The following is a 16197-nucleotide window of genomic DNA, read 5'->3' on the forward strand; positions in this document are numbered from 1 at the left end:
TTAAGTTTCTTAGGATAAATATATCTTTGTAATGTGTGCTGCTGGTAATGATATTGAAGTGAGAATTATTCCGAGTATTTATTCGTCGACGAGTATATTTTGTATTGATTAGTTTGATGTGTTTATGGAGCTAAGTTTTCCTATAATGTACGACATTGCCTATTCATCATGTAAGGCAGCACTTAATTGATATTAAACACTGGAAACTGCTATTGTGGGAGATTGTTATAACATTAATTTAAATAAAGAAACTCTTAAAAAATAATTAACAAAAATACATCGGAAAATGGCACGTTTTGCTTAAGTTGGCTCGAAAATTCGCTTATTGGTCGTCTGGGTCAGTACAGCATTAGTAAATGAATAATTGTAAGCTTTTCTACTAACTAGTAACACGTTTAGTCAATTCGGTATAAATGACAGTTTTTTTCTTTTCTTGTCTCTGAGGTATCTTCGAACATTGTCGTAAGTCTTTCGACGTCAAGCGGAGGTTTTAAGTCTTGTCATCTGCCTACGTAATAAAGTATTTTCTGGTTTTCCTACTCAAATTATAAATCCACAGACAAAAAGTTCCATTTGCTACATTATAAATAAATAAAATCCTTTCTTTCCCTTTAAATAGCGGCATCATGTTTCTATTATATAACACCACCACCAGGCTTGCAAGCTCGAAACCTTTTGGAAACAGTAGACAATTCTTTGTTATAATGTTTATTATACTTACCTCTATAAAATTTAGTATTATACCAAAGCTAGAGTTTTAAAGTGTTAAGCAATACAATAAATAATCATCGTACTTTGTACCTATATCCGTTAGCTGAAAACAGTTTATGGTCTATACTGGTTCCCTTATGTATCCAACGATTATTTAAATAAACGTGTTGTGCTATTTCTTGACAAACGAAATACGTAGTTTGTAACCTACATAATCAATTATTTTAAGTATTATTCAGAAATAGTCGTTTCGTTGGTAAATTGAGTGAATAGTTAATTCTGCTAATTCCTTTAATTACAATGTATAATGTTCGTATTCTAATATGCATAATCCAGCGAATATAAAAACGTTTATCAATTACTCCTAGCTTTTTGAAATATATATATATGTCATTAAATATTGTTTGTGGCAATTCTAAGTTAAATCACGTATGAATAACAGTTTTAAAAGTCCATCGTGAATTTCCTTACTATATTACATTACAGCTAAGTTGAATGTTCCTTCACATATTATCTATCAGTGGTGGCCGGTGAATTGTGGTTTCGGGTTTTTCAGTACGAACGATAAGAGACAGAAGATATAAAGTGCACTCATTCACTGGTCAGCATAATTTTAGATGCAAATGCTATGTGACATGTTAAATAAAATTTTGTTTTTAAAAAATAAAAAAATGCAGAACATGTTATCCGATTAATCACCTTAATTAATTAGTAAGTTCATTCTCCTCTCTTGATTGGAGCAAATCTGTCTAATACATGCTGGTTGAACTCTGGTATTCTATTGTCAGGTCTCTTTCGATGGAAAGCATAACCAATGGTGATAACCTTTCTTGGGACATTCAATTCCTTGAAAGTGTCAATTCTTTCTCATGTGAAAAAAAAAACTTCGTCTTTGCTGGAGCCATAGATACAGTTAATATTAATTTCAGAAGCTTTGTAGATTCACTAAATACTTTTTCTAGGTTATTGCGGACGATTCATCTAGCAAACTCAGTGCGTGACACTGATCCGAATTCTTCTTCAGCGTTGACTGAAGAGAGTTTGTAGCAGACATTAGTGTTATTAAAAAATGTGCATTGAACACACTTTATTCACAGTTTATTCAGGAAAATTTAAAATAAATTGAGATGTATCTGGTGTAAACAACACTACTGCCATAAGATATCCTGTAAATTTAAACGGATTTTTTTTTCAAACTCTTGAATTGCCCTTTGCTTGTTTTGTCTAAGCCTTAATTGCAAATTTTTCCTCACTTGAAAGTTGGTTAATGCTTTTTGCTAAGTTATTTACAAAAGTCACGGTATACAATTCATTCAGAATTTGTAGGTTATTTACAGAATTAAAGCACACGCAATAAAATTAAACCTAATAATTAGAAACCAAAACAGCTGATACAAAATAGGTACTGGTATATGAATTCCGAATGTCACATATCCATACATCAACACACACACATGTGCGTAAAAAAAAACTACATTCCAAATCATCCATCTTGGTTGTTACGCAATGCACGATGAACACAATATACTTCCACATGAGGCAAAACAATGGTTACCAATGTGATATGTTATGGAAAGGAAACCTCGGAAACTGCCAGATGAAGGATCAGCATCTAACAAGCCAAAAATCAAAGAACATCAAAACAAACAGCACTGCCAGTTCTACACCCAGAAATGTTAACTGGGAGGGGTCCAAAGTATTTGAGGGAGGTCCAATACGTCTACGTAATATGGAACCTGCCTTATACTGCACCCGAAAAGACGATAAGTAATTCTTACTGTCATCTATATTTTTTAGAAAAAATGACAGAGCGATTATTTTTATAAGAAAAGAATACATGATGAGGCGTTAAATAAAATATTTAGCCTACATCAATCGTTTCTCTGTTAAACAAATATAGTTCGTTAAGAAAATCTACAAATGTTAGTCAAGTGTCGAAATTTTTGGGAGGTCCGGACCTGGTTGTCCCCTTCGTGGCTACGCCCCTGAGCATTGCTAACATGTCCCAAATTCAATGTGGCGTTCCCCATCATACAGTTATATGTGGAAATTATCAAGAGTGTAAAATATGCTTATTTTATAAAAGAAATATGTTTATACTGAAATACTATCCACAGAGGAGGGGAGCGATTCTACATACTGACTTATTAATAATTGATTCACAAATTATTTTTTAAGAAGCCTTCATTATCAATATAAGCTAAGAATTAACTTGTAAATGCGGATATTTTCTTTCTTATTTTGTAATTCTGCAATCACTTTTTTGAATTGCCATTATATTGATTTGCTTCAGTATGGTCCCGTGATTTAAAAATATGAATGTATAAAAACAAATTCCATTTGTTAACTGTTAGTGAAAAAAATCAGAAATTTTATTTAGCGTGAAAAACCTCATTCACTGGAAACCGTGCTGTGTTGCAGAAACACTGCAACGACCAGTCCCTTTAACTTCTGAGATAGGGGGAAGAAGACTTATATATTTGCTCCAATTGCCGCGCTGAAGGAATCTGGTCGTTGTATGCTCGCTGCAACACAATGTAAATTAGAGACTCTGTGACGGATTATTTTTCGCTTTTTAAAACGGATTAACGGAACGCACAGTTACAGAAGGTAAAAATATGTTATTTAAAGTGTATATATGCAAGTATAAAAAGTATTTTTATCTGTTCTTTACTACTATTGATGATAATATCTTTTCTTGAAATACTTTGGTCGTTGCGCGACGCTGCAACACTAACACTAGCTGTCACTGTTATCTATTATATCTATGCCAAATAAGGTGTTATATTTTCTGCCTCAAACACACGTGTCAGGATCGAGCTATGATTCCATACTGAATTTGTGAATTATCGTACGATATAAAAATGATAACTTGATGATATCCAGTTGTGTTTCTCTAAATAAAAATTTCATAAAGTGAATTATAAACCACAATACACCTTGCTTCTAACTAAAAAGTCTATAACCGTGTTAAATTGTCGCTTTACTCTGGAACCTCAATAAAAATAGCATATTTTAAACTAGGTATCAGTCCGTTATGAACGTTACTACTGACGTCCGCAGCGTTTGTAATGGTGTTTTCTACATTCTTCCCATATAGTATTCACTCTAGTGACTATTTTTAAAAAGTGTGCGCTCATCTTACCCCAATTAGTAAAACTTAAAAAAAAACTTAAAAACAATTAGTGCAGTAAATCTTGCATTTTCATATAATCGTTTCAATAAATTAAAGTAAATATCTAAACGCAAATAAGCTTACGTACTAATATTTGCTTGTGCCATTCGTTAGTTTTATATTTCTTCATTAATACATATATGATAAATCTTGAGATATTTATTTAATTTTCATTTTTTTCTTCTTGCTTTTGTTTCTGTTATTTAAAATAATTCCAATAATTAATGTTCTGTAAAAAACAACGAAATTAACCTCTTAAACTTATCGTTCCTATTTAGGTGATTATTTTAATTAAGAAATCTATAACATACTAATGTGTTAATACGATATATATATATATATATATATATATATATATATATATATATATATATATATATATATATATGTACGTGTGTGTGTGTGTGTGTGTGTGTGTCTAACCGGGTAAACTAAAAAAATAAAATAACTAACTAATTAACTAACTAACTCTATGGCCTATGGAACCCGGAGGTTCAATGCGGCGTTCACAAAAGCTCTCCACTGACTTCTATTCTTTGCTATCTGCATCCAGTTTCTACTTTGTATTCCTATCTGCGAGATCCATTTTAATATTGTCCTCCCATCTGCGCCTAGGTCTTCCTAATGGTCATTTTCCGATTGGTCTTCCAGTCAAGACTTTGAAAGCGTTTCTACTTTCTTCCATTCTAGCTACATGACCCGCCCACCTAAGCCTCCTAGACTTCACGACCCTAACAATGTTGGGTAAACCATATAAATTATGTAGTTCCTCGTTATGAAGTTTCCGCCATTCCCCATTCCCGTTCCTCTTGGGTCCGAATATTCGTCTCAAGATCTTGTTCTCAAATACTTTCAGTCTATGGTCTTTCCTCAGAGTAAGTGACCATGTTTCGCAGCCATACAAAACAACAGGCATAATTATCGTTTTCTATATTTTAAGCTTCAAATTCCTCGACAGAATTCGCGACGACAAGAGATTTTGAACCGAATAGTAACATAAATTCCCTGCTTTTAGTTGACATTTAATTTCTTCGTGAATATAATTTTCCTCTGTTAATATTGATCCTAGATATTTGAAACTATCCACTTTATCAAAAGTATTATTTAATATTTTAACGCATTCATAATTTGCTGTATTACAGTCCCGACGTACTTCCATGTATTTAGTTTTCTCTGCATTTACTTCTAAACCCATGTCCCTGCAAGCGTTTAATAAGATCTCTGCATTTCTTTCTATTGTTCTCCTATCATCACATATTAAATTTACATCATCAGCATATGCCATAACCTGGTGAATACCGTTACACTGCAGGCCCTGGTTGCTATCTTTGATTTTCCTTATAGCGTATTCCAGACCGAAGTTAAATAATAATGGCGACAATGCATCTCCTTGTTTCAGGCCATTTTCGACGTGAAAGCTCGTGGACAAAAATTTTTCTACCGGACTTTACTTTGGGATACATTTAAACATATCTTAATTAATCTAATTAGCTTTCTCGGTACTCCAAGTTCTGTAAGAACGTTGAATAATGTTTCTCTCCTAACCGAGTCGTACGCCTTTCTAAAATCAATAAATAGTTGATGTACCGGGGTGTTGTATTCCCACTTTTTTTCGAGTATTTGGCGAATGGTAAATATTTGGTCGATAGTTGATCGATTCCGTCTAAATCCGCATTGATAATCTCCAATAATTTCATCTCCGTATGGGGTCAGTCTTGCTAATAGAATATTTCAAAGGATTTTATAGGATGTTGACAGAAGAGAAATGCCTCGATAATTATTACAGTCAGTTTTGTCGCCTTTCTTGTGAATTGGAACAATAATTGATTCTTTCCACTCTTGTGGCAATTCTTCCTTGTTCCAGATAAGGAGAATGAGTTTGTGTATCTTGTTCCACAATTTTTCGCCTCCATCTAAAATTAACTCAGCCGGAATTTCATCTACACCCGGAGATTTGTGTTTCTTTAATTTCTTTATAGCAGTTTCTACTTCTATTCGGTTGGGTTCTGGAATATACGGTTCTGCGGTGTGTATCTCCTTTTCTCCACGCACACTTGTTTTTGGCTGCGTATTAAGCAAATCGTCAAAGAAATCTTTCCATCTATTTAAGATGCTATCCGTGTCAGTGAGAACTGTACCGTCAGATTTCTTTAATATATAAGCACGAGGTTGATAGCTTTTCTTAAATTCGTTGATTCCCTTATACATGTCCCGGATGTTTTTATTTTTACTATTATCCTCAAGTTCCTTAATTTTAGCTTTCAGAAAATCGCGTTTCTTTGTTCTAAAAGTTTTGGATGTTTCCCGCCTGATATCTGCGAAATTTTGTGTAGTTATTTCATTCGGAGTTTGTAGCCAGCGTAATTTTGCCTGTTTTCTCTTCTCTGCTAGTTATATGCATTCCTGGTCGAACCATGGTTTGTTCCTGCGTATTTCCGCGTGTCCCAATTTTTCTTTTGCTGAAATTTTAATGCTATCTCTAATTTCAATCCACGTATCCTCAACACTAGTGCACTACGAATCTTCTAAATCCGAGAATCTATTCGAAACTTCAATCTGGTATTTCTCTCTTACCTGGCTCTCTTCTAACTTCTTTGAGTTGAATCTCTCCGTTTTCGGACAATGAATATTACCTTTATTCAACGATAACCTCTCTCGTATTATCGCTGCTACCAGGTAGTGGTCAGTGTCACAATCAGCCCCTCTAAACGACCGGACATCAATTATGCTAGATTGTCTTCTTCTATCTACTAAAACGTGATCAATTTGATTATGTGTTTTTCCGTCTGGTGATTTCCAAGTGTATTTATGAATGTCGCGATGTGGGAATTTTGTACTCTTCACGATTAGGTTTTTGGATGTTGTAAAATTCACGAGTCTAACACCGTTGTCATTACTTTCCTTATGGAGACTTTCGTTCCCTATAATCGGTTTGAAAATATCCTCTCGTCCTACCTTCACATTGAAATCCCCTAGTAGAATTTTCATATGGTATCGCGGGATTTGGTCAAATATCCGTTCCACTTCTTCGTAAAAACTGTCTTTTATATCGTCATCCTTGTCTTCAGTTGGGGCATGTACATTTAAAACAATAATATCACACCACCGTCCCTTAACAGTAATAAAAGAAAGTCTGTCAGTGACAAATTCAACCCGTTCAATTGCTGGTAATATACGTTTATGAACGAAAAACCCTGTTCCTAACTGGTGATTTTTATTTCCTTCTCCGTAAAAGAAGGTAAAATTTCCGGAATTCTCAGATCCATTTCCTTCCCAGCTAACTTCCTGAACTCCTACTACGTCCATCCTGTATTTCTCTAACTCACTCGTTACGGATTTTAACGCGCCTGCCCTATAAAGACTCCTAATATTCCATGTTCCAAATCTCATGTCCATTTTCTTTTGCTGAGGTCGTGCCAAGTTATCAGTCCTTGTCCGATGCTTTTCTGAATATTTCTGAACAAGTGCTTTTTTTTTCAGGATGAGGTTGTTAGCCCTACCCAAACCTCCAAGCTGGAGGACCACTCCTAGTCGGCTGTCCGCGACTGCTTATTCAGTATATTCGCAGCTAACCTCTATATCTAGAGGCCTTCTCCTCGATCCGCAACCTGAGGACGCGCCTCGAGCTTGGTTTGTTCACTTAACTCACTGGCGGAGAGACACGTTTCAAAGCACTGCTGATTAAATTTACTCTGTTCGTGGCATACTTGAATACATTTTGCACTGCTATACCGTATTCACTTTGTTTGGTCTCGCACTTTTGAATTCTGCTTTCACTTTACTTGTCGAGACTTTCGACCAAACGCAACCTTTTCTCATAATTATCCACCTTATTGTAACATTCACTTAACTGACGTTGTTGGTCGTTTACTTGGCGCCTATTTTCTTCAATTGTGCCTCGTATATCTTGCACTGCCTCTGCTAATTCACGTACGCTTCTACGTATGTCTTCAGTCGTGTTAAAACAGTTTGATTCCACTGCTTCAATTCGTTCTATTAATTCATGTCGCACTGCACTAATACACTCACTCAAATATTTAATTTCATTCTGCATGGTAACATTCACATTGTTAATTTCACCTGATAAATCATTCTTGCACTGGAATATGTTTTCAAGGCACTCGCTACGTAATTCCTGCATATCACTTTTGATATCACTTTTCAATTGTTCATTACTTTCATTCAATTTATTTTGATTTTCTTTAACCTCATTTATGGATGCGGTTAATTCCCGTTGCATGGCGAGAATTATCGTCCTAAGATCTTCTTCATCAATGTCGACACAAATAACGTTAGTTCACAAATAATTGACTAATTTCATCAAAAATCTAAATTGCAAATAATTAAAAAAAATTAATTCTCTAATTTTAGACAGGATTTAGGCTTTAATATGCTAGGATGAATGCACTGGATAAGGATACAATGACATGAATTTCATGTACTTTGGGACCCCCTGAGATGGCGGCAAAAATTACGCAGTAAATTTTGAACGTCGAGAATACCTCGGCCTATGCTCGTAAACACAAAAACTGAACATTTATACAAAAAGAAAAGATTGCTGGTTCGACACATATATCCCGGCACCATTTTATAACGTTTACTCCATAGGATGCTAATCCAAATAGAGCAAACATTACATTAGATAGTCGTAGATAGAATGTTTGTTCGAGCGTTAACGATGAAACAAGTTATTATTTAAGTCCCTTTAACGACAACTACACATAAACAAAGATTCTAAATGCAACCTTTAAAAACACCAAAGAATCAGCATCATATTTTTCGAAAGACAATAAACAACACAAACAATGAGTAACAATTATTTTCAGTACCGTACATATAAATGGATAACCACGAGGCTTGAGGACCCAACACGCAAATCATAGTCAATACTCACAATAGACTTAAAAATTTTAATGGTTAAACATACTTACAAATCCCAATACTGTGATATGGCATATTACCTTTAATTACATGTTGATGGATTTCCAATATGGTGATACAAACGGATAAGTTACATAATTATTGCATTAGCTTTCGCAGCTCGAGAATCGTACTGTTCCCTTGGCGTTCTGAGTCCCTTGGCGCCGAATAGTGCTGCCAACCGCACAATCTCTTTAGTTCTCGCAGTTCGTGAGTTTCTCGTGTTGGGTGACGTAAGAGCGGACAGAGCTGTGATTGGCTGGAGGAACACTGACCAAGGTCAAGCCAGTCGTCTGCCTTTAAGTGACAGTCCTTTTAACGTCCCTCGTTGAAGTCTACCAGCATTGAGCCAAACTTAAAGGAATTCTCTTTCATCATATGTACTCATTGATGTAAGATTTCATTCATTTTCCAATTAAATTTATACTTGAAAGTAGGGAGTTCTTTTTCAAACACCCTATTATTAATGATTTTCTTGATTGTATAGTTCCAAACAAAAGCGTACTTTTTGCGGATGATACAAAAATTTTAGATGAAATTCCAAATAACATTTGCTCCAAGGAATACATATCTAAGAACACGACAGATAGAATTGTAGAATGGATGAAAGCAAACCAACTCAAATTAAAACAACTATAATGAATTTCAATCAAGGAAAACTAAACTTTCTAAATACACATCAAATACGTATAGAGGAGGAACTCATGAGGGTATCTCACACTTGTAAATTTTTAGGATTAAAAATAGATCTTAAGTTAACCTGGGATGAACATGTTAATGACCTGTTGAGGAAACTAAGTGCGAGATTATACGTAAACTTACTAAGATTCTAACTACGGAGACATTCAAAGCAACGTCATTTGGAATCATTTTCTGCAGTATTACCTGTCATGCGATAAAAGTACTTACAATACAGGAGAAAGTGTTACGAAAAATGTTATCAGTTCCATTTCATACACGTAATAGACCACTGTTTCAGAAACTTAAAATATTATCTTTGCCGTGTATATATACATTTTCGAAACATTGTCATTCATACATATGAATAAAAGAAACTTCCAACTCAATTCAGACTTACACCAATACTACACAAGAACAACCAATCATATTCATATACAAAATTTCCTTCTAAAAAAATCAAAATTCGTTACACCACATGGGAATAAAACTTTATAATAAATTGCAGACTGTCAAACATATGCCAAGTTTGCAGTTTTAAAAGACGCCTCAAGTTATTGTCACATAAACATCTTTCATATAGTTTAGATGAATGATCTATCTTTGCAATGTAAATATCAAGATTTACTTGAATGTGAAAATATATAAAACAAGGTACAATCATATTTTGAAAAAGCACTTTCAGTTTAGTTTTATTGTTACATATATATTTTGGATAATTATATATATATTATTCAATATAATTATATATTATTTTTATATAATTGATACCAAATATAATTGATCCCCTAATACGCAGGTTTCAGATACGTAAGTTTATTATCTTTTGAACTTAACGAAATAAATTTAATATACAATTTCACAAAAATTTCGCAAAAATGTTTCTTTATAAGATCGTTCTGGCAATGGTCTTAGAAAATTATCAACTGGTTTTCTTTGAAGCCTATGAGCGCCAGCAGCGAAAGATAGAAATTTAGTATACAGTATTTGAAGAAGTTAACAAAAATGTTTGTAAACAAAATGATGTTCCTAAGAGGTACATTCTTTAAAGGAAATACACTGTTTAAAAAAAACATTGCCCATTCCGTTTCAGCCAAATATATTACTGATGTTCACATTAAGCAAATGGAAAGTATTGTTTCCAAAAATTCGTTTGGTTTAAGACTGGTGCCATGAAACAACAATTTTTCGTTTTATCTACGTATTTCATCTCCTCGGATACTTCAGGTCATTTTGCGTTTGTCGATAAATTTTTCGTAAGTCATAGAAAACAGAGCCAATAAATACAGAAAATGAACATATCTACCTTGATGGGGAGTCGAACCTACGTCCGTAAGATTATAAGTGTTATGCCTTAAACCCAACCGCTATTCTCTTCATCCATCAACAGTTCTCACAATCCGTGAAGCATTGGACAGTTCTTTCGTCTTGTAAGAAATCATTTGAACATACAATTTGCTTTTGTTGTTGTCCCAAAATTTGTGTTGCAGTGGTGCAAACCTCTACGTAGCGCGGCCCAAGATGTCCAGGACATTTTCGAGAGTCCTCCAAAATGCACTATGATTACTCGTATAACTTCTCTTTAAAACCTTCACTTACGAACAAGAAAAAGACTACTTTAGAAGTAACTGTTATTCCTCGCAGCCCGATTGTACGCTGTGGGTGGATATGGGGAGAGGGAAATGCTGTGATAACTACTATTCTTGCTGCAGTAACTAGAGAAGAGGTTTCTCCTACGTTGCGATGTCTATCTCTTAAGGTAGCAGAGCAGACTACGAGTAAAAGTAGTGATAAAGTTCTCAGAAGCTTGTGTCATTGAAAGAGGTTAATAAGTATAAAATTATCAGTAATCATTATTTTATATTATAATTACTTTATTCTGTAATACTCTAGGGCTTCCGCCGGTAGGCTCAGAGCCCACAAAATACGTTAGTGGTAAAATAGTTCAAAACTTTATTAGAATATGTTTCAGTAATGTTTACAAATGGAAGTTTTGCGAACCCTATGGTACTCCAAATCCCATACGTGTGTTTGTGTCTGTTTTTTCATAAAAGCTAGTTTTGAGGTTATTGTTAGGTCCCATAATTAATTTTTCGAAATTTTATCATCTAGTACGCAAACCCCACACTTTTGTTGTGTCGAGTTTTATTCCTCCATATTTCGGTAACCATGAGGTGTAGCGAGTTGGGGTTTTTCGTTAAGCAGTTATCAGTAACGTCGTTTGCAACATTTCAGAGATATATGTTTCAAAATATTTAAAAATGTTGAAGTCAGGAACCCCACGGTATGGCGAAACCTATTGGGGTAGCCATCTGTTCGTGCGTAATAATACATTTTAATTTATTGTTAAGTCTCAGTATCTTTTCCAAACATATCGTTTTGTATTCAAAAACAAAACGTCCATACCCGACCTTAAGAGACTTTATAAATTTGGGCCTTACACAGAGTCGTTTTGACGTATAGTTGGCGCCATACTAAATACTTGGCTATTGCAGGAAATATATGTTAGTCGAACCCTTTAGCATGTCATTAATCACACGTCAGAACGACTCAGCATAAGGTCATTGATTTTTTGTGTTTGCTAAGGATGATAGCTAACTTCGTTTAAGCTTACTGTGCTGTTCTGCGAGAAGGAAAGTGGGTATTGCTCTGTGCAGGTGACTGTTAGTTTAATGTAATATATATATATATAGGATACGTTAGAAAACTATTTAAAACTGGATACACTAGCCTACTGAAAGTTATTCATTTAAATTGGCAAACTCTGCATGTATGTCTGCTCATTATATGCTCGATAGTTGTCATTCAAAGTAATGATAAATATTAAACTAACTCGAAAACAATGTGAATATAAATCGTTATCATTTTATAGCCTTAATGCTTACTTAATATTTCCAAACCTTTAATTAAACTCCAACGATATTGTAACGTTCCGCACCAATGATACAATTAACAATTGCGAGGAAAAGAATGCAATTCGTTTTGACTGCAGCCGCAAATGTCGCTGATATCACTTTCAATGCATTGTGGTTACAAACCGAATTTTCATGTGGTTTGTACAGAAACAGGGTTGTCAATTTAGCCACTATGTGGTTAGATCTAACTATTTCGAGAACCTTGCTAGCCACAAATTTTCAAAAAAGAAAAAAACATTAGTGAATTTTCTAGCCATAAGGTAATAGGCCCAAATTTCGTCCCCAGTTGCATTTTGCCTTCAGGAGCAGTTTTGTGAAATAGCATGGATGGCAAAAAAAATTACACACAATCTGTCGTTATTCTAGTACATATTGATAATAATTATCTCTATGCAGAGGAAAAGATTAGATTTCAACAACTCAGGTTGTGAAATTCTAAAGGATAATGCAAACAGTTTGTTAGTAGTCTATGGCTTCCAACTTATGTCTTACCTCTGCAAATGTCTCTTACTCAATGTTACATGTTGACTCATATTTTTTTTTACCCAACTATACCACAAGGGGGAGTGAATGTTCACGCTTACCCCGTACACTCTTGCCCCGCGACAGGGATCTTTCAATCATTGCCTGCCATCTCCCATCTGAGCAGCTTTTCTTACTCCTCTTCCCCGAAATATATCCAGCCCTGTACCTTCAATTGAAACTACATGACATGTTGCAACATACCCTGCAAATCTTTTACTTCTTTCCTTCTGCAAGAAACTTTGCACTCTGCTGCTCTTAACACTGCACACACATTGCTCTTCTCTTTTTTTTTTGTTCCTTGTTATGCTGAACCAGTTTTCAACATTCGCTTATTAACTAACGTAGCCACTTCTCCGTAAATATTGTTTTCACTCTTGCCCCTGCGTTCACTCTTGCCCTAGTTACCCATAACCAGTTACATGTAATGAGGGTCCCGATAGTAGAAATACCTATAACGGTTGCTTATGGATTGCTTCAACGGTTGTATGTAACTTTGAAGTAGCAGTTTACAACGCAATTCGAAATAATCTTTGACATATGTTTCTATATAAGTGTGTTTCTTCCATCTACGACAAAGTACTTACCGTGAAATTCAAGAATTGGGTTTGTTAAGACTACAAAAAAATGTAGAATTTCCTATGTTCTGCTACAAAATTGATTCACTGCCATTTCTTCCATATGAAGATGTGTTGCAGGGCATGGAATACTTAAAAAGGACATCTCCTCAAGAAGCAGAAGAGCTCATTCATTATTTTGATTCAATATATGTATTCATACAGGAGATCAGGGGGAGTTGAGGAACTCTGAGAGTTAAGACACATACCGACATGGTTTCCCCCAAAATTGGGACGTGCATTAGCTACACTTAGAGAGAAACCACTCACAAATAATTTATGCGAGGGTTAGAATAATAAGTTTTCCCAATTTACTGGCTACAACCATCCAACAATATGGAAGTTGGTTAAGTCCCCACCACTGGTTTGCGCGGAAGTGGATACACGGATCCTGCAGTATGAAAATGGGCAAGTGCCGAAACAGAAGCCAAAGCGAGTATATGTTGATTTGCAGAACAGGCTGAGTAATTTGTGTTTAGACTACATTGATTTGAAGACTTCTTACGTACAGTTGCTCAAAATTTGAGATTTTAAACATGACAGAATAAAAGATGGTTATTATGGTTGTATATACGAGTAATTTATGCGGCTAAAGTCTAACGAAGGTAATTGTAGATTTGCATTATACAAAATTATATAATTTTGCAGCTGACGACCAGCTCGGGAGAGTAATACTCCCGGAAGTACGTTTTTCCGCGCGCTATCCTAGCCAGTTGTTTTAAGTTGGTCACAAAATGTATATCATGAAGTACAAGGGGAACAAAACGAGCCCTATATCATGGAGTACAAGGGCGTAAGTACTACAACTACTTATCTGCACAAAAGTAAATAAATCACTTTTTTAAGTATTATTTTAATTTAATAAGTGTTATAAAAATGCTAAAAAATGTAAAAAAGCTTTCCTCGGGCCGGGTTTGAACTCACGCCAAAAGAGAATTTTATTACTAGCATATAGCGCTAGCCCACTCGGGCACGAAGGCCGACAGTAGCAAGCATTTGATTTCTACTATTTTAATGGAACGTGGGAAGAACTCGATAACGCCAACCAATCAGAAATGTGTTTCTCGTTTCTACTTCCGGGAGCATTACTCTCCCGAGCTAGTCCTTGCAGTTGTTGTTGCATATATGTCATTCTGTATATAGTCTTGCAAATTTGACAACGTGATTTGCGTTATAAAAGTAATAACATATTGTGGTTACTGTTGTTTCACGTAAATAATGTCCTGTATACAGTAAAAATCGATCCAAGAATAATACATTATGAAATAAAAGAAGTACCAGAATACTTTTTGACAAATCATGTAGTGTAATAAATTTGTGTCTCGAATGTTCTAGTACAAATAAATTGTCTAGAAAGTTAGAAATTCTTCAACTAATACATGCAGGAAGTAAGCTTGAGTAATATATTTGACAATGTTTTCATACGTGTGTATGTTGCATGTTTACATATTGTTTTAACTTCCTACTATTTTTCCGCCTACAATTTCTTCAGCTTGCCACTTTCTCCGCTCTAGAAACAAACCTGCCATTTTCACAGTGAATCTTTTAGGATATATTCTGTATATCAATTTCTATGTTCTGAAGTTTGATTCGTTCTCCAACTGACTTTTACTACTAGAATTGGCCCTTGAAAAGATGTCATTGATGGTCATATCGATCCCTCCCTATGTTTTGGTTACACAGTAAAGAACTTCCAAACCTCCAAGTTGCCAGTAAACATTGAAAAAAGACTCGGGAAGAAGTGTAAGTTTGTAAAAAAACTAATAAGAACTCATTAAAGAAATTTAGAATACACTTCCTGATAATTTAGGCATCCTTAAGAAAATATCATTTTTAGCGTCCATTATGATTTGAAATCAATGAGAGGGCCCTTTAATGACTTAGCTTTTGCTTCACTATCGAATTTGAAGATAATACATATAAAATTGATAACCAGTGACGAACATAAATTTCATGAAATTAGTAATTAAGACTTCAACTTAAGAATGTTTGCAAGAGGCTGTAGCGTCCGTACTGCCCTAAGGTTCCAAGACACTAGCACCACTCGGTGTGGAAACACGGAGATTAAGCAGGATCGCCATCCTGTTAGTATTGATGAGTACAGGAAAACTCAGATGAGAAATTAAACTGTAAAAGCAAAAGCTATGAATTCGACCTATTACGGAAGCGAACGGATAACAACAGACTTAGGCGAGGCCGCCTCTCGCTTAATCATACGAAGAAGTAAGAAGAAACCCTTTTCTCGCAATTACTCTTGTAACGATGGGGCAGATCTCTATCTCATTACCTTGCTCCTTAAATTCTACATCATTTAGAGAACTGCTCACGCTATATCTTAGCGGTTGTCATAAAAGAATTTTAACTAAATTACACCATGATTTTCATGGGAAAAGTGGATTAGTCTAGGGGAATAACAAAATAAACTTCTTAAAATATTTGAGGTATAACAAAATAAACTTCTTAAAATATTTGAGGTTTATTACATGCTTAGTCTGGTAGCATACAACAACATAAGGAGTAATGGAAATTGTTGATAGTTTCTTTTATAGTTTAACAAATTGATCTGACAGATAGTATTTTCAGGTAATTACTTTACTGGAGATGAATGATAAAATGCACGTATGCGACAACACATCGTAATCTTGGAAGTTTTACTGTA

Source organism: Thermobia domestica, chromosome 4 (assembly GCF_964235325.1).
Source record: "Thermobia domestica chromosome 4, izTheDome1.hap1.1, whole genome shotgun sequence".
Taxonomy (NCBI): domain Eukaryota; kingdom Metazoa; phylum Arthropoda; class Insecta; order Zygentoma; family Lepismatidae; genus Thermobia; species Thermobia domestica.